General features: G+C 47.2%; 1 protein-coding gene and 1 long non-coding RNA gene across 5 annotated transcripts in view; one reads left to right on the top strand and one right to left on the bottom strand.

The window, feature by feature from the left end:
* Window positions 1–18,935, bottom strand: part of SHISA6 (shisa family member 6) — a 351,868-nt gene that overhangs the window by 35,365 nt on the left and 297,568 nt on the right. The window lies entirely within an intron of this gene.
* LOC149121247 (uncharacterized) lies at window positions 12,314–14,536 on the top strand. Its single transcript, XR_016223997.1, has 3 exons — window positions 12,314–12,377; window positions 12,658–12,775; window positions 13,908–14,536. It is a non-coding gene; the product is annotated as an uncharacterized LOC149121247 (long non-coding RNA).

The raw sequence follows: 18,935 nt of genomic DNA, 5'->3' as shown, positions 1-18,935 counted from the left end.
TATTGGTTAATATAGTGTGTGAAGGCCGGCGCCGCGGCTCACTAGGCTAATCCTCCGCCTAGCGGCGCCGGCACACCGGGTTCTAGCCCCGGTTGGGGCGCCGGATTCTGTCCCGGTTGCCCCTCTTCCAGGCCAGCCCTCTGCTGTGGCCAGGGAGTGCAGTGGAGGATGGCCCAGGTGCTTGGGCCCTGCACCCCATGGGAGACCAGGAAAAGCACCTGGCTCCTGGCTCCTGCCATCGGATCAGCGCGGTGCGCCGGCCGCAGCGCGCCGGCCGCGGCGGCCATTGGAGGGTGAACCAACGGCAAAGGAAGACCTTTCTCTCTGTCTCTCTCTCTCACTGTCCACTCTGCCTGTCAAAAAAAAAAAAAAAAAGAAGAAGAAGAAGAAGAAAAGAATATAATCTATTGGTTAATATAGTGTGTGAGATCAGCTGTCTCAATAAATAATTTTTATTAATAAATAAAATAGGGGGAAATTCAGGCTTATATTCTGGAATGGGACCAGGAATATCTATCTTAATCTGAACCCAGGGCTTAAATCCAAGGCACCATTTCCCATGATGCTGCTGTACTCCAATCTGTTTAACATGTATTTATTGAATGTACCATGTTCCGGAGGACAAGCAGAGAGGGTCTCCACAAATACAGTGTCTGTTTGCAAATCAAACAGTTGTGGCTCCTATGCCTGTGGCATTTAGAATTAATCAGAAGAGATAGGTAATTATAAGTTAACACACACACAGGAAGAACCTGCTCTTAGAGATAAAGACTGAGAAGGTGATAATTAGACTTAGGGGAAATAAGATAACAGAAGGCGGTGCCTAGCTAATTAGGGTGATCAAGGTTCTTTGAGGAAGTGACATTTATATAGAGATCTTAAGGAAGAGAAGGGGCTAGCCATGCTAGTGGACATAGTGTGAGGGATGTAAGATGCAGAAGTAGGTTGTGTGTGTGTGTGTGTGCACATGCATGTGCACACTTACACATGCATGCACAAAGTCCCTGGGGAAGGAAAGAGCTAAGTTAAGTTGAGCAAAAGTATAGTCGAGAATCTGAAATGACCAGTGTGGCTAGAACATCCTGGCTGCAGAGTAAAAGTTGAAGAAGAATCATTCAGAATCATGGATCAGTAAGGAGACTTCCACAATAGTGTACCTGAAGCAAGATGGTAACTTGCACTTAAGAGATAATATGGAAAAGAGGCTAGATTCCAGGAATACTTTGAAGGCAGATCTATCAGGATTTGCTAATGCATATATATGGAGGATGAGGAAATGCGAGAAATTGGGGAAGCTACTCAGATTTGAACAACTCGACCTTTGCTGGGATGGGGAAGAGTGTTGGGTACACAACTGGGGTGCTGGCTGCAGTCAAGAGTTCCGTCTGAACACATGGAGTGTGAGATGCTTGTGAAATATTTGAGTGATGATGTCAAGCAGACAGATGCAACACTGCGAGTCGTCGATGCATTGCTGTGTCCAGCCATGGGACTTGATGAGCTCTCCTGGGTGAAGAACAGTGTGTACTCAGGGAAGAGAGCAGAGACGGCCCAGGCGAGAACTGAGGAACCTCTTACATCTGAAACCTAAACCGTGGGGCCAGAGACTGAGATGGAGGGCAGTCAGTTAGGAGTTAAAAACAGAGTGTGGTGTCATGGAAACCAAGAGAACAGAGCATCTTCTGAAGGTGCTAAATGCTTCAGCCAGGCTAAGTGAGGGGAGGAAGGGAAGGTGTTTACTAGCTTTGTAAACACGCATGTCAAGGTGACCTTGGCTGGAGCAGAGTTGTTGGAATGAGGAGGCAGAATCAGATTGGCTGTGGGCTGAGGAACAAATGGGACATTAGGAAGTGGGAAGCAGGTGTTTACAGCTGTTATTATTATTATTTTATTTTGTATTGTGGCAAAACACATATATAACATAAAATTTACCATCTTAACCATTATTATTTTGCAGTTCTGTAGTGCTGGGACATTCACACTGTGTGCAGCTGTCACTGCCTCTGGCTTTTTCATGACCCCAAACAGAAACTCTGTACCTTTTCAACAAATCCCCGTGTCCTGAGCACCCCAATCCCTAGGAACCTCTATTTTACTTTCTGTCTCTGTGAATTTGCCTAGTCCAGATCCATCATGTAAGTGGAATCACACGGTATTTGTCTTTTTGTGATTGTCTTGTTTCACTTAATACATAGTCCTCAAGGTTCATCCATGTGGTAGCACATATCAGAATTTTCTTCCCTGTTGACCCTCCATAACTGTAGGGTTTACGTCCATGGATTCAACCAACCATGGATCAAAAATATTTGGGGGCAGGCATTTGGTGCAGCAGTTAATACACTCCTTGAGATTCTCACATCCTATATCAGAGTACCAGGTTTGAGTGTTGGCTCTATGTCTGATTCTGGCTTCCTAATAATGTGTGCCCTGGGAGGCAGAAGGTGATGATGGAAGTAGACTCAGACTGAGTTATGGGTTTTGACTTTGGTCTGGCCTAACCCTGGATGTTGGGGGTATTTGGGAGTGAACCAGTCAGTAGATGGAAGATTTGTATATGCCTATCTCTCTCTCTCTCTCTGCCTTTCAAGTAAAATGAAAATAAATAATTTTTTAATCAAAAGAAACATACTTTAAAAAATTGGGACTACAGTTCCATCTGTGTGGGACATGTACCAGGTTTTCTTCCTTGTAATTATTCTCTAACAATACCGTGTAACAGCTATTTACATAGTATTTACATTGTATTAGGTATTGTAAGCAGTGCAGAGATGACTTGGGTGAACAGGAGGATGTGTGGATCATATGCAAATCCCACACCATTCTTCAGAAGGGATTCAGCATCTGAGGCTATGCCTATCTGTTGGGGGAGGGGACCCTCTACACCTCATTTTGTTTATCCATTCATCCATCCAGGGAGACTTGAGCTGCTTCTGCCTGTGGCTATTCTATTGTGAACACTGCCACTATGAACAGAGGTGCACAGACGGCTCTTTTGAGTGGAGTGACGGGGGCGAGCACTGGAGCACTGTGCAGTCAAGGGAAAGGGTTTGCTTTTGTTTGTGTTTTCTTCTGCGTCTCCCCAGGCTAAGAGAAACTGGAGCATGTCTGTGTGCCACTGGCAAAGTGGTTCTGTGGAGAGACAGACAAGCACTGAGCAGAGAACCGGACAATTGGAAGAGGAGGGGGAAGAGGAGGGAGGAACTTGAGCAGGGAGACCCCCTTTCTCAGCAGAAGAGAAGGGAGAGGATGTGGCTCTACACGCAGCTGCTTTCATAGCTTTGGAACTGAAGTCTGTAAGGAAATTTCCTTCAAATGGCATCAGTTTCCTCCATGAAGTATGAGGCAAGTTTGTCAGCTGGGGCTCGAAAACAGAGGGGATGGGAAGAGGTTCAGAGGAGAGGGAAGGCATGGAATTGTCTCTTAAGGGCATGTTTCTCCATCGTTCCTTGTTGCATGCTGGACCCATATGAATGCAGAACTTCCAGAATATTCCGATAGCTGTGCGTCTTCCCCCATTCTGACTGTGATTTCAGCGGTCTCATTTGCGTCCTGGGCATCTAGAGATTTTTTTAAAACTCATTAGGTGACTCTGATGTGACACAAGGGTGGAGAAAAACGGTCTAGAGTGGAAAAGCCAATTTGTTAGAGAAAAACGGCAGGATTCCTAAGAGTGTCAAACCCCAATCTGAGCTCCGTAGTCGTAAGTACCAAGGGAAATGAGCCAGTGCAGCTGACAAGGTGTGGATGTGAGTGCCTGTGTGTTTCCTGCCCAGACGTGTCAAGTTCAGCAAATCTGTCACCAGCCTTTTTTAGGAGCCTATTTCTCATCGCCGACTTCTTTCAATAACAGTAACAAGTAGCTTCACCTTGTGTCCAGTACGGTTCTAAGCATCTTATTCATCACGTCCTTCAGTCCTGACTATAGCCAACATGTCCATTCTACAGAGAAGAAAATGAGATGCAAAAATAAAACCAGGCAGCTGCCAATGCTCACAGTTTATGCATGAGAGTGGCGACACCTGACACCAAGAAATCTATACCCAAAGTCTGTGCTCTTGACCATGCCCCTACACTCCTCCGTGTGCACGGTCTAAGACTTGTAGTTCCAGCCCTACTCTTCCCAAGACATGAAACAGAGAAAGCAGAATTAGCTATTTCACAGGGCTGGAGGAACCACTTTGATAAACTTTCTGGCAAGGAGAAGACCCTAAAGGTCACAAAGGGGTGCCAGTTGATGGTGGGTGGTGTCAGAGGTGGGGTGGGTAAGCAACGGGCTGTGCTGGGAATGCAAGGTCAAGGGAAGAGCTGAAATTCTCCACATACTACAGAAAGGATTGCAGAGAAGAGCCAGGAGTGGAGGTGTGAGTTAGGGGAAACTTGGCAAACAGCTGTGTCGGACTTCAAACTCCTACCCTACATCTACTCTACACCTGCTGAGCTATCCCTCTGAGATCCCTTACAGTAGGGGTAGAGGTTTCACTTGGGAAGTAGTGCCAGGCTCCAAGAAAGTTTCTTGGTTTTCAGCACAGAAAGACTCCTAATTGTCAGCGTGAGACCCCACATCTGTACTTCTTACACTGCCCACTGCTAATATTATTGGTGTTAGTGAATTATTTGTGTGGAAGGTGGCCATTGTTGACATCTGTGGCAAGACTGGCTATGAGGAAAACTGGCTGAAGATAGGGGCAGTTCTATGATCAGGGTGCAGGGGTGCAGGCTATAGTCTTTTTTTTTTTTTTTACAGTTTCTTGGATACTAATACCATAATGATCTACAAGCTCAAGAATGATTTCCCTGATTCTCCAAAGGGGTTTCTGACTTCCAGAAGCCCAACTAGTACCGGATCCCCATCCCCCATCTCAAAGCTCAGCACCACCTTTGAGCGCAATGTCTGTACCAGACTGTGTTGGATTTGAATTAGCATAGGGCACTGGGCATCTTTTATCAACACGTCTGAAGGTCTGGAGTGAGCATCAGACCAAAACTGAGACAACACAGCAGAGACAGGCATTGGCTAGGAACAGGAGTCCTAGTTGGCCCCTTTCCTAAACTATTTGTCTCTCTGGGAAAGTACCAGAAACCAGCATTTTGATGGATTTAGCACATTATTGATTTATTGCTCTGTTGTAACAGGATGCTGTTATGCTCATTTGGAATCTAATCTTTATTCTGTCCTTGTGAATGAGCTCAGTGAGGCTAAAGGAATGTCAGGCATGTGTGGTCAAGGGTCCCTGGGCTGGCAAGCTGCAGACCTGGAATTGGAATCTAGTGTTTGGGACTGAGGGTCTGCAGACTATGGAATCAGACCCTGATGCATTATTCCATTGAGTCATCTTGGCCTCTGTCACCACCGTTTAGGCAGGATAGACACCTGCTGAGCTATCCCTCTGAGATCCCTTACAGTAGGGTTAGAGGTTTCACTTGGGAAGCAGTGCCAGGCTCCAAGAAAGTTTCTTGGTTTTCAGCACAGAAAGACTCCTGATTGTCAGCGTGAGACCCCTCAAGGAAGGATGGAGGTGTCTGAGCACTGCCATGATGTCATCGACATTTAAAAATGTGCCCCAGATCTGTATTTGGAGAGAATCCCTGGCACTCCACTGCACTTTCTCCGTTGGAACTTTGTTTTGGTGAAGATGACAGTGTGAGAGAGAGAGCAAAGAGAGCCTCCTATAGATCAAACAGAGGGCTCGGAGCAAGGGAAGTTTTCAAAGCTCACAGCCAGGGGAGAAGTCTGCTTTGTGAAGCATTTGAAGGAAGATGGTCTTTCTTGCTCCTCATTTAGAGGAATGTGGTGAGTACTGCAGGTGCCCCAGCCAGGTCCCCTCTGGTGAACCGGTGCATCAGAATCGGGGCCACCTTGCTAAGAAAGTGTTGGGGGTAGGGAGTCAGGCTTAGGCCAAGCCTGATGGGGTAGCAGGTACAATTGTGTCTCTGGTTTCAAGGTATGGTTAACATGCTGGCCCACTTGGTGTTCCAGGGTGCTCTGGGATCACACAGGAGCCACATCTGCTGTAGCATTCTTTGCCTGCCTTCTCCTTCTTCCTTTACTTCCCTAGTGTTAAAACTCCCCCTGTAATAGACTTGCCCCTGGAATTCCATCATAGGCTCAGCTTCGAAGAAATTCAATTTTAGATGGGAAATTTTTCTATTCTGAGATTCCCAGAGATAAATGAAGTCTTCAGTGGTTATTTGGAGCATCTTCTGAGGGTTCTCCTGCTAATATCACCCCACCTTCGCTGTAACACACTGGTAGAAGGGTTTGGGGGAATTCTGAGACCCTCTGGGGAGACCTCTCTCTGCCTGGCAGTGACGTCTTCATCCACTGTGGCTTCTAAAGGAGGCTCACCGGGCTCCATGCACTGCCTCTGCATGCTCCCTGTGCCCCTGGTAAGACAACTTCTCCTGGCCTCCAGGACACCCCCTCAGAAGCCCAAGTGGAGACAAGGACATGGGTGTGTGCCTTTTATTTGGGAAGATGATTCCGGAATTGAACGAGGGAGGACAAAGAGCCACTTCGAGGGCATGCAGGTGAGGCTGCTGCAATTTGCAATGAGACCCATGCTCTGTGCCTCCTAGCTTTGTCCTCCTGAAAGGAGGGAGGCTGGAGAACATACATGCTGGCTCCCATCCTACCTGGGCTGAGAGTCCCCCTAGGCATGTCAAAGTCCTCTCATTTCTTGACTTCTGCTACATCAGACATTGTCCTCAAGTACAAACCATAAAGATATGCTTACGACAGATGCTGCCCAGGTGAGGGAGTCTAAGGTCACCTGGATCTCTGCCCCTGAAGCTGAGGCAGAAAGTCGAGGTGGGCCAAGGGGATGGGATGCCAGGCAGCAGAGACATCTGCTGGCACTACCCTACCTACCCCCATTTCAAAGTTGACTGAAAAAACAGTTTGAAAAGAAGAGTATCATTAACATTGGTTCTCTGGTTTCCTTTGAAGGAGATTAAGACCAGTACCGTCAGATCTTATAACTAAGGCCATCTCAGCCACTTCCGGAAGCCCAAGTCCTTTGCTGCATACCATCACAAAACTGAAACACAGTGAGTTTTCAATACACATGTATTGAACATGGGACAATAACACCAAACATGAACCTATCAATCAGGATGGTAGCCCTGGGTCAAACTGCGTTCAAGAGACAGAATGACTGACAGGGCAGTCAGGCTGGTTGGTACTTGAGTGGCAACTATGATCACAGCTGAATGCAAGGAGATGGGGTGCTGGTAAGCCACAAAGCACGGAGCCCAAACTGGCTGTGCCCACTCAGGCCCAGTCCAGGGGAGGAAGGGGGCACAAGGGCCATCAGGCTGCCGGAGCATGATGCTAGCCAAGTCTCGCATCCTTCACCAACCTCTCCTCTCTGCTCTTCTGCTCCTGAGGCACCCTTTGGATATGTCTGGCTGCTTCTGTAGCTTGCCTGAGGGATAAATTGTACTGGAGAGTCCAGCAATTGTCTGGTCGACCTGACAGTTCTGTTTCTCATCACACATAAATAAGTCGGCTCTTGTGTTTATAGACTCAAATCCCCTGCGAGTTTAGTCACCGTGAGTCAGCCTGCTCGGGATCAGCTCTGGGGCATCAATAACATAGAGTTTTTAGACATACACGACCCATGTTCGACTTTCACCAGTGTGGGTCCCACGCTGGCGCGCTCCGGTGCTTGGCTACTTGGTGTTTTAGCAAGGAGCTCACCTTCAGATTTCTGTACAGAGTGGGCTCCAAGGGAACGGTAACCGGCTCTCAGCCTTTCCCCGGATTGTGGGGAAAGACTTGGGTGAGTCAGCTCAGCTTCTCTCACCCAGACTGATGGTATACGGTGGACAATGAAGGGACTGCTCCTTTAAAAGTTACACCTTTCTACATCAACAGGGCATCCCTAGAAGAAAAAAATACAAGAGTGTGTGGCACATAGTATGTGCATAATAAACATTTGTGGAATGAATGAAATATACTTGGTCAGTAAACCTATGAAAATAAATATCCAGTCTCAGTGATCAAAGGCATGCCTGTAGCGCAGGCATTGTGGTGCAGCAAGTTAAGCTACCACTTGAGACATCCACATCCCATATGGGAACACTATTTCAAGTTCCAGCAATGCTGCTTCCAATCCAGCTCCCTGCTAATGCATCTGGGAAGCAGTTGGTAACAACTCAAGTATTTGAGTTTCTGCCACCCATGTGGGAGAGCTGGATGGAGTTCCTGACTCCTGGCATCAGCCTGGTCTAGCCATGGTGTTGCAGTCATTTGAGGAGTGAACCAGCAGATGGAAGATTTCTTTCTCTCTCTGTGTCACTGTCATTCTGCCCTTTCAATAAGTAAATAAGTAAATAAATCTTTAGAAATGTCTATCAAAAAACCAGATGCTAGGCCGGCGCCGTGGCTCAATAGGCTAATCCTCCACCTTGCGGCGCCGGCACACCGGGTTCTAGTCCCGGTCGGGGCGCCGGATTCTATCCCGGTTGCCCCTCTTCCAGGCCAGCTCTCTGCTATGGCCAGGGAGTGCAGTGGAGGATGGCCCAGGTGCTTGGGCCCTGCACCCCATGGGAGACCAGGAGAAGCACCTGGCTCCTGCCATAGGATCAGCGCGGTGCGCCGGCTGCAGCGGCGGCCATTGGAGAGTGAACCAACGGCAAAAGGAAGACCTTTCTCTCTCTGTCTCTCTCTCTCACTGTCCACTCTGCCTGTCAAAAAAAAAAAAAAGAAGAAGAAGAAGAAGAAAAGAATATAATCTATTGGTTAATATAGTGTGTGAAGGCCGGCGCCGCGGCTCACTAGGCTAATCCTCCGCCTAGCGGCGCCGGCACACCGGGTTCTAGTCCCGGTCGGGGTGCCAGATTCTGTCCCGGTTGCCCCTCTTCCAGGCCAGCCCTCTGCTGTGGCCAGGGAGTGCAGTGGAGGATGGCCCAAGTGCTTGGGCCCTGCACCCGCATGGGAGACCAGGAGAAGCACCTGGCTCCTGGCTTCGGATCAGCGCAGTGCACTGGCCACAGTGGCCATTGTGGGGTGAACCAATGGAAAAGGAAGACCTTTCTCTCTCTGTCTCTCTCTCTCACTGTCCACTCTGCCTGTCAAAAAAAAAAAAAAAAAAAACCAGATGCCATTTTTCCTGACTCAGACTGAAAAAGTAAAAAAAAATAGCTATTTATTAATTTATGACATGTAAATATATACACATTCTATATATTGATGTATTACATAAATAAACATGATCATATGTGAAGTATGTATTCTTATTCATTCTGAGAGGAGGAGAACAGTATTTTTTATCATATACAAACTTAAAAATAAATATACATGGGGCCAGTGCGGTGGTGTAGTGGGCTAAGCCTCAACCTGCAACGCCAGCATCCAATATGGGCACCAGTTCTAGTCCTGGCTGCTCCACTTCCGATCCAGCTTGCTGCCGTGGCCTGGGAAAGCAGCAGAAGGTGGCTCAAGTGCTTGGGTCCCTGCACCTGCAGGGGAGACCTGAAAGAAGCTCCTGGCCCCTTGTTTTGGATTGGCCCAGCTCCAGCTGTTGCGGCCATTTGAGGAGTCAACCAGCAGATGGAAGACTGCTCTCTCTGTCTCCCCCTTCTCTCTGTCTGTAACTCTGCCTCTCAAATAAAAAGGCAAAAAATCTTTAAAAAAAAAAAAGAAAAAAATTATCTAAAAATTAATCTAAATTTATCTAAAAATATATACACATGAATAAATGTATTAAAATAACACATGCTTCTTAGGAAAGGGAAAGGAAATAGACATGCTTATAATTACTGCAAAATTTCTGGAAATAAATTTCATCATATGCATTAAAAACCTTAAAAGTATATAGGCCGTTTCACCCAGCTAGTTCATTAATAGCAGTGAAGCTTGAGGAAATAACTGAATAAATTTGCTGCAAAATTGTTGGTTATAGTAAAAAATGAGAAACGGCCTCATTCACAGTGTCTAAGAATAACGAAGCATTGGGTAAAATTCAAAACCCCAAGCTTCATGTCACTAATGAGCAAACCCATGCATGTCGAGTGACAAGAGAACTTGGAAACAATATATTAGAACGTGAGTCTCTCTTTTAGTTATATCAATTATTTTTATGTGAGAGAAATCACCTGGAAGGTCAGAGAATAAGTGATTTTCTTTGAGCGGTAGCCTTATTGGCATTTTTTACTTTTTTGACTAATCTCCTTTTTTATAAGTTATCTTCCATCTACCTAATGTTGTTGCAATGATGAAGTTACTTAAAATGTAAAACATAAAAGTGACAAAGATTACCAGTTTCAAAAGGATTCCATTTCAAAAAATAATGTCGGCCGGCGCCATGGCTCAATAGGCTAATCCTCCGCCTTGCGGCGCCGGCACACCGGGTTCTAGTCCCGGTCGGGGTGCCGGATTCTGTCCCGGTCGCCCCTCTTCCAGGCCAGCTCTCTGCTGTGGCCCGGGAGTGCAGTGGAGGATGGCCCAAGTGCTTGGGCCCTGCACCCCATGGGAGACCAGGAGAAGCACCTGGCTCCTGGCTTTGGATCAGTGGGATGCACTGCCCGCAGCGCGCCGGCCGCGGCGGCCACTGGAGGGTGAACCAACGGCAAAAAGGAAGACCTTTCTCTCTGTCTCTCTCTCTCACTGTCCCCTCTGCCTGTCCAAAATAAATAAATAAATAATAATGTCAGGATATGATTTGACATGAGAGATATAAACACACAGTTCTGGGGTTAAACATGTACAGCTGATGAACGACAAGTCTCACTAGGAAGTAGAAGAAGGAGCCCTTTCTGGTGTTCGAGGTGAGCTGGTTACTGTACCTTGTGTGTGAGTGTCCTGGCAGCAAGGACTAAAAGGAACTCCAGGAGGTGAGACTGTTTTCTTTTGCCTGAAAGGGAAGGCACAGAGATTTTCCCCTGCAGGGCCACATCCCTCCAGGCATAAAGATGAAAAGCCATGCGTTCTGTATTAAGGTCAGTAGCTAACGCAATTATTCTTCATTGTGTAGATCATCAAAACCTCATTCAAGGAAGTAATTCTTGAATAGAACTTGCTTTGTAAACAAAGGGTACAGCATGAAATTATACTTAGAAATCATGGAGTATTCAAATTGGAAGGGAGGGACGTTAGGGGTCAAACTCATTTACAGATGAAGACACTGAGGGTTACAGTGGCCAAGTAATTTGCCTATTGAGCTGGAAAAGGAGGATTAGAATCTAAATCTCTTGCGTCCCACCTCAATGCTTTGTGTGCCCCTGACTGGCCTGCACATCCAAGACTGGCCTGGCTATTAGCAGTCGTGTGTCTACTGCGTCTGCCTGTGTCTGATCCATCTTCCGCATTACACAGAGACCTCATCTGTCTCCCAGTCCAGCAGAGGACATATGCAGAGGGGTTATTGATTTGCAGTCGTCAAGGAGAGCTTGCAGAAGCAGAAAAGGTTATGATCAGCTTACTGTTTCATACTCCAAGTTTAGAGAGCTTTGAAACTTAGGTAAAGTTAAAGGTTGATGAAAAGCACACCAGTGCTAATTGAACATCTACTGAGCTATTACTGACTCACAAAACACATGTCTAAGCCCTGTTCCTATTATCCTCGAGTTTTACAAGTCACAACCTCTGTGTTGGATGCTCTCCCTAGGTCTTTATATTAGATGAGAATACTGAGGCATGGTACTGGAAATAACGTGTCTGAGCAATACTTCGAGAAGATAGCAAAACTAGGGTGTGACTAGTTTTAGCATCCAGATTCTTTACTACCAAGCACAGTGACTAAACTGGAATAAGAAGAATGCTTTTGACTAGATATGTACTTTTTTCAGGAGCCAGGCACTGAGCTAGGTTTGTTAGGTAGCAAGACAGACATTAACCTATATGTGTGAGGGGCCAAAGCAAATGGAAATTTTTGTGCAGATGAATGAATGCAACCTTGAACATGATAACTTTCTTAGGTGGGTCCCAGCCCTCTCCCAAAGGCAGCTTAGGTAGATCTTCCCTAGCCTGCTCCAAAGGAGCTAATAGGTGGAATAGCACAGTGCTAATAAAATACTGGAAGGAATGCCACATTCAGAACCCCTCTACCTAGCAATGTATGAGAAGAGGGAGGGGGCAAGAGACATGGAGGGCCTCTACTTATATCCATAAAAACTCCAATCTGAATGCAGACTGGGCACACAATTCTTCCCTAAGATGGCTGCCTGGACTGTCAGGTGCATTCTCATCATTAAACTTAGCTGCCTCACTTACCACTACTCTCTGTCTCACATCAGTTATTTTTTCCCGTGCAAAGATAAGAACCTCAGAGCAGCCATCTCCTTTAACAGGTATATTCTAACCTTCTGCTCGTTAGGTGGTACCATCTGCATTTGACTTGGAGAATGATGCTGGTTCCCCAAATCCAAAAGAGCTGGTGAGTGGTGGAACTTGGATTGAGACTCATATCTCTGCCGTGTCTGTGCTGTTTCTCCCAGGTCTTGTGCAGGGGAAAAGCCCCACATGGTGAGGTACACATTCTAGACTTCTGCATGGGAGTTGGGCAGCACACGGGTTTTACTCACCTGTCAGGCGGATCCCAGGGTTTGTGGTGTAAGTGCTACCTACACAGTCATGGGTGTGGGAGAATCTCCTTCCTGTGGGTCAACAGACCACCCGAGCAAGCTCTGCAGGGTAGCTCTTTCTGCATTTTGCAGCCCTGGAAATCCTTGTCCAGCCTAGGAAGACCTTCAGCTGCAGCAAGGATAGAGGCAAACTTCTCCCACCACATGGGACTCGCCAACCAGTCAGGCACTCAGTTTAGTTTGTAGACAGGTAAGGACATGGTTGGCTCAGCAGGGCCCGTGTGGAAGGCCCTGGAGCACTGTGGGAAGCTCCCTCTTGGAGGCAGGAGCTGTGAGGGACACCTCCATGGAGGAAGTGACACCTAATTTGTGATATCAATAAATAATCTGAAGGGAGAATTTGGGGAAAGGGAGCTGAGGGACACAGTGCCCCAGGTTGGAACCACCAAGAGGCAGGGATAATGACCAGGAATTGGTGTCCCTCGAGGCGCCAGCTCCATGCCAAACCACTGGCTGGCAAATGTGTGCTTCTACCCTCAGTTTCCCTTTGATGTGCAATTTGTTCTTGGCACATTTCCATGATCTCTCCTCCCATCTCCCACCTCAAGTTTGCTGCTTCCTGTATGGAACCTGCTTTCTGTTTCTCTTCCCCAAGGTGCACATGATCAGAGAGATCACAAATGTCCCTCCCTCCCCTGAGCCAGGGCAAAGTGTACAAAGTTCCTCTATGGCCATGGATAGTCAGGAAGCTGAGCATCTCTTCTAACCCTGCCCTCTGTCACCTGAGCTTTCTGTCTTCTTTTATGTTTTCTTTTTTATTTATTCAAAAGGCAGAGTTACAGAGAGGGAGAGTTTCCATTTTCCATCCTCTAGTTCACTACTCAAATGGCCACAACATCTGAAGCTGGGTCAGGCTGAAGTCAGGAACTTGGAACTCTATCCAGGTCTCCCATGTGGGTGCAGGGACCCCAGCACTTTGGCCATCTTCTGCTCTTTCCCAGGCACATGAGCAGGGAGCTGGATCAGAAGTAGAGCAGCTGGGACTTGAACTGACACTCATATAGGGTACCAGTGTCACAGGCAGTGGGCCAACCTGTTGCACCACAATGCCAGCCCCTAGTTTCCTATGTTACCCTACTGACACCCAACTCACTGCAACCTCAGGTTTTCTTTGGTTCATTCATTCACTGTGGGCTCTCCTAGAGGATGCTCAGATGCCCTGAAGGGGAGGGAGTTGCGGAGAGGCGGGGATAGTGAAGCTTCAGGGTGGAGGCAGCAGGTGCCACAGTAAGAACACCTTGGAGTGTTCAAGAATCAGCTCTCTACAGTTCTGGTCATACCCGCATGTCTCTGAGCACTGGTTTCCTGTCTGCCTCCTACAGTTGTGCTGAGCCTCACTGGAATGATGGAGGTTGAAAGTGCGTTGTGCATGGTGAAGCCTTGACCAGGTGTGAAGTCCCTGTGTGATGGTGTATCTCACTCTGCATGGGTTTGCTCAGCCTGTGCTCCTCCACTCTGGAGGCTGCTAGAGGATAAATCCTGAAATGAAGGTTCATCTCCTAACAGTGGATGAGCCACTTCTTCTGCCCACACCCAGGGCCCACATCAACCACCAGCTAAGGAACTGGACCTTCAAACTCTTCTGGGACCTGGATTACCCGAGAGATTTCTTTCTACTTGCTGATCCTTACAGAGTCCATGACACCTTCTTAGGAGCGTTTTAAGCTGGTGTTATTATCCTACTTGGGTGCCAACTATGGTCCTCAGTGCTCACTGTTTCTGTAAATGAAAAGGATTCACTTGGAATCTTTGAATGCAATCTTCAGACAAATGAGTGCTTTGCTGCGACTGCATATGGTCACTTGAGGGAGGAAGTAATCCTGAGAGGTGAGGAGCTAGGCACTGGACTGAGCAGGGGGACCCTCAGAGAGCCCCATAGGAAAGGCTGAGTTGTTCTCTCTCTCCCTCTCCCCCCTCCCAATTTCTTTCTCTGTCACTCTGCTTTTCAAATGAACACTTTAATAAATCTTTTTTTAAAAAATAAGCATTTTTAGAATGAATCAAAAGAAACCCACGAGAGTGTATAAACAAGGAGGGAATCAAAGAAAGAAGTGTCTGCACCTACCTGTGGATCCTGCCCTACAGAGAAATGACCAGGGAGCAAAGCTAGGTTGAAAAAGGAAAGCCCCATGGTGCTGATTCAACCAGTGGTGGACCTCAGGTCTCCAGGCTAAAGCTTTCTGTTTCTTAGAATATGTGGGAAACAAGCCTTGGAGAGCTCCAGGCTCTTGCCCACAGACACTGCTATGGTTTGAATGTGTCTGCTCCAGAATCTAGATATTGCTGCTGTGGCAGTATGGCAGCAGTGGGCCAACCTGTTGCACCACAATGCCAGCCCCTAGTTTCCTATGTTACCCTACTGACACCCAACTCCTCTAGGGGTAAGGCCTTGAAGAGGTGACTGAGCCTTGAGGATCCGTCCTCCATGATTGGGGTTAGGTGCCCCTTTCAAGAGACTTGACATGTGCTGTCCTTTCCACCCATGGCCAGGTAAGGGTGCAGCACTTACCAGAAGCCATGTGCTAGAGCCTGGATCTTGGACTTCTAGTCTCTAGGATTGTGAGAAACACATTCTTATACTTTTTAAATTACCCAAAGTGTGGTATCCTGATAGAACAGGACAGAGAGACCAAAACAATCACACAGCAGGACATTTCAGAGCAAGAATTAGATTCAGGTCTTGACTTCCAATCCTGTATTTCCTCGCTAAATCTTGCTTCCTCTAAAGGCTTAGGGTAAGCAAGAAGAAAGAAGAAGTCTTGGAGAAGGTCTCTGGGTACCATAATTAGTTGCTTGAATGGTGGTTAGTGCTGAAAGCCTTGAGCTAACTCACTGCTTTGGCCTCCTGTCTCTGGTGTGGGGGAGGGTGACATGCACTATTGGTTCCTGCAAGCCACAGACTAAGTGGGATTTGAGCAGATGTTTCAACAGGAAATACACAATGGATCGGGACATTATGAGATTGGAGGGGGCTGCTGCAGATCAGAAATGAAAGAATCTTATTGTTTTAGAGGAGAGATGTACTTTCAAGTTAGTGGCAAGAGACACATTAAGACCATAATGTTGGAGTTGGATGGCGTGGGGGAGCAGCAGGCAGATTTGTGCTGCACTCATTTTTCTCCAAATGTTCTTTTCTAGTAGTAAAGTTGGAGAGGTGGGGGAGTCTCGCCACTTCGGGACTGTGGGACAGCATCATCTCTCAGAGATCCAGGAGAGGAGGATGGGGAAGCCCACATCTGTTTAAGGATAAGTGGGAAAGTATGGGGATGGTCACTTTCCACAGCACGTGGGAGACACAAAGCATTTTTTAAGACAAAGAGGCAGTACCAGCCAAGAGATACCTAGAAGGTGGCTCCAGACAGATAGTGAGAGAAGCCTGAGGAAGGGGGAAGAAGAACTCCCTCAGCAGAAGACAGGGGTGGTAGGGAAGCGCTCTGACCCCAACATCGCCATGGCCAGCAATGCCTGGGTGAGGGGCCAGTCTTATGTGCTACCTGTAAGGAAAATACAGACGTTCTGCTCTCCAGCCTGCCTGTCCAGTAACAATACCAGCAGAAAAAGCCAAACCCATTCAGTAATTTATATGACAGGAAACTTTGTAACCCATCGGTTTACTGGATCTTTGTGAGATACTGGTGGGACAGGTATAATAGCTTTCCTCATTTTACAGATTAGGAAACCCAGGCTTGGAGAGGCCACATAACTCAGGAAGATGCCTGTTTGGTGGGTGGTAGGGTACAGACTTGAACGCTGCACTCTGCACTGCATGGCCTCAGTATGCCCAGATTTTACATCACCTGCTCACTGGCAGGTGGTCTTTTTTTTTCTTTTTTACAGGCAGAGTGGACAGTGAGAAAGAGAGACAGAGAGAAAGGTCTTCCTTTGCCGTTGGTTCACCCTCCAATGGCCGCTGCAGCCGGTCCACCGTGCTGATCCGAAGCCAGGAGCCAGGTGCTTCTCCTGGTCTCCCATGGGGTGCAGGGCCCAAGGACTTTGGGCCATCCTCCACTGCACCCTGGCCACAGCAGAGAGCTGGCCTGGAAGAGGCGCAACCGGAACAGAATCCGGCGCGCCCCGACCGGGACTAGAACCTGGTGTGCTGGCGCCGCTAGGCGGAGGATTAGCCTGTTGAGCCGCGGCGCCGGCCTTGGCAGGAGGTCTTGACAGTGATCCTGGGCACTGCCTCTCTCCTCAAGACCACCCTTGAGTCTGCACGGCAGTCGACCTCTCCATGCTATAGTCTAGGGGTGTGGCACAGCAGAGGTGCTTGTGCTAGCTGCTGAGATCTGTTCTGTAAAATGTGAGGTGCAGACGGACATAGCGGGAAGCGTCTGTCTGTACCACTGGTTCCAGTTTGAAGCTTATCAGAAAAAGCTCATAGATATTCACAGTGCCATGCTTTGTATAGCTGGGGAATCACTGCTTTTTCAGATAGTAGCCAGTCTAGAAACTCCCAGGAATTCCTAGAGAAGTTTAAGTGTTCCACCCTTACTGAGGGCATCTCTGGACCAGTGATACCAGAGGACCAGCTGAATACAATGGCCATACTTTACCATAACAGCATGGGTCAAGACACAATTTACCGTGGTGGAGCTTGGTCCTAGCTCAGCTCTTGTATCATTGATTATAATGAATTTGGGTTGTGGAGAATTAGGGCAGTAAGGAATATATCTAAAGATATCCGTATTTTCCAAAGGAGAAAAGGCATCATGACCAAATGATTTTCGTGGTACCCAGGGTCTCTCAAATGGAATGAAAGACTCTGGTTTTCCATATCATCTCCTTAAAGTGATTACAGACAGACATCAAGGGAGGGGAAGAAGGAGACAGCAAGAGGAAGTAGGGAGAGAGAGAGATAGAGGAAAAGGAAGAAGAGAAGTAGGGAGACTAGAAAGTAGGGAGAAAACAGGTGTGGGGTAGGGGAATAAGATGCTGTGATCCCCTCCCTGAGTGTCACAGAGAGAATGTGTTTTCATCAGCTTCATGGATCCTAATGTCTGACATGAGCACAAAATCTAGATAAGCTTTGCATGATCTTCTCTATAAGTGGAAATCTATGTGAGGAGGAAGCAGTGGCCATATCATACCTACAGATTGAGAATGAATCAGAAAAAAAAATCACAGTAACAGGTGAACTGTTGAGAATTGTGCTATACTAATTATGCATTTGCTGTGACCCAGAGAATCTAGCGTAATAATAAATCTTTTAAAATTAAAAAAAAAGAAACTCTCTTTCCAGTTTCATTGTGCCCCAAAGACCCATGAATATTCCCCTACCGTTTCCCTTCTTGTCACACTGTATTCTCTGTCATGGCCTTTTTTTAACAGTGGACCTTTGATCAGGAAGCACTCCAGAGAGCCACTGTCCCGAGTCTCTCCCCAGTCCAATCTCTGCCGGGAAGCTTTCCTAAGTCATCGTCCCTGGAGTAAACCTCTCCTTCTTTGAACTCTGCTTATCTTTAGATTGCACTGTTCTTCCAACAGTCATCATGGTCTATCTTATGTTGTTATAGGTTATACCTGTGTCTTTCTTTTCCATTTGATTTTTCATCAACTTTGGAAAGCAATCTATCCTACTTTTTTTTTTCAAAAAGATTTTATTTATTAATTAGAGAGGTAGAGTTAGAGACAAAGAGAGGGAGAGACAGAGAAGTCTCCCATCTGTTGTTCACTGCCCAAAAGGCTGCAATAGCTGAAGCTGAGCCAATCCAAAGCCAGACGCCAGGAGTCAGGAGCTTCCTCCGGTCTCCCATGCAGGTGCAGGGGCCCATGCACTTAGGCCATCTTCCACTGCTTTCTCAGACCATCAGCAGAGAACTAGATAGGAAGAGGAGCAGCCAGGATGTGAACCAGTGCCTGGATGGGGTGCCAGCACTGGAGGCAGGGGCTTAGCCTACTATGCCATAGCACTGGCCCCTCTATCCTACTTTCTGGGAAAAGAGTTTCTTGCCTCCCACAACACCAAGCACATTGCTTCACAAAGAAGATACTCAGTGTTGGTTAAAAGAATAGCATTTTTAGTTGAAAATAATTTTAGAGTGTATGCAGGACCCAATTTTACAGATGCAGTAGTTACCATCTCTGACCTATGGTTCAGTCTTGTTCATTTTACTGCACTCCCACACATTCCAAGGCCCTGGGGTGCTTCTTGAGCTTGGGAGTCACTGACTTGAGTCTTTGGGGGATAGAGCTATTTCCCTGAGTAGTGTTTCCACATGTGCTACACAGCTAAGGTAGTCAGACTAGGAGATTTACTGAAACATGCTCTGGGCTCACTAAATCACGTGCCTGGAGTCCATGGAACCATATGACACTCCACGTTTAGTTCTACAAGGCTTTCAGAAAGGGAG

The sequence above is a fragment of the Oryctolagus cuniculus genome, chromosome 17 (genome assembly GCF_051225735.1).
Source record: "Oryctolagus cuniculus isolate XC-2025 breed Fujian yellow rabbit chromosome 17, ASM5122573v1, whole genome shotgun sequence".
NCBI lineage: Eukaryota > Metazoa > Chordata > Mammalia > Lagomorpha > Leporidae > Oryctolagus > Oryctolagus cuniculus.
The sequence above is the reverse complement of the archived record's forward strand: the minus strand, read 5'-3'. Positions and strand labels throughout refer to the sequence as shown.